The sequence below is a fragment of the Pelodiscus sinensis genome, chromosome 17, assembly GCF_049634645.1.
Source record: "Pelodiscus sinensis isolate JC-2024 chromosome 17, ASM4963464v1, whole genome shotgun sequence".
In the NCBI taxonomy this organism is placed as follows: Eukaryota; Metazoa; Chordata; order Testudines; family Trionychidae; genus Pelodiscus; species Pelodiscus sinensis.
This window is the reverse complement of record NC_134727.1, coordinates 3,172,600-3,173,020: the sequence shown is the minus strand read 5'-3', so window position 1 is coordinate 3,173,020 and position 421 is coordinate 3,172,600.

Below are 421 nucleotides of genomic sequence, written 5' to 3'. Positions count from 1 at the left end.
GGAATTATTTTGGGGAAGTTCTGTGGTTTGTGTTACTTAGGAGATCAATCAGATGATCACAATGATCCTTTTGGCTTTGGAATCTATGCAAGCACAGACAGCCTTGGCTGCACCTAAGCAGTACAATGGGTTTGGCTGTTGCAGCACCTCACAAACTCCACAGGGATAGGGGGCAGAAACACACTGAGCACTTATTCAGCTGTTTGTTCCCTAGATCTGGTTTTAGCCTTGGCCTTAGCACCTCTTATTCAGATCTTACTTAGCTCAAGCCCAAAATTGATGGCATGGTAGCTTCACCTGCTACTTCCCACTGATGACTTCTGATGGCATTAGCTTTAGATGCAGCCTTGTTAAATCTTCTAACCCAAAGGAGTGCTTCAGGAAGCGCAGTAATACCTGTGATTAACTTGCCAAGATGAAG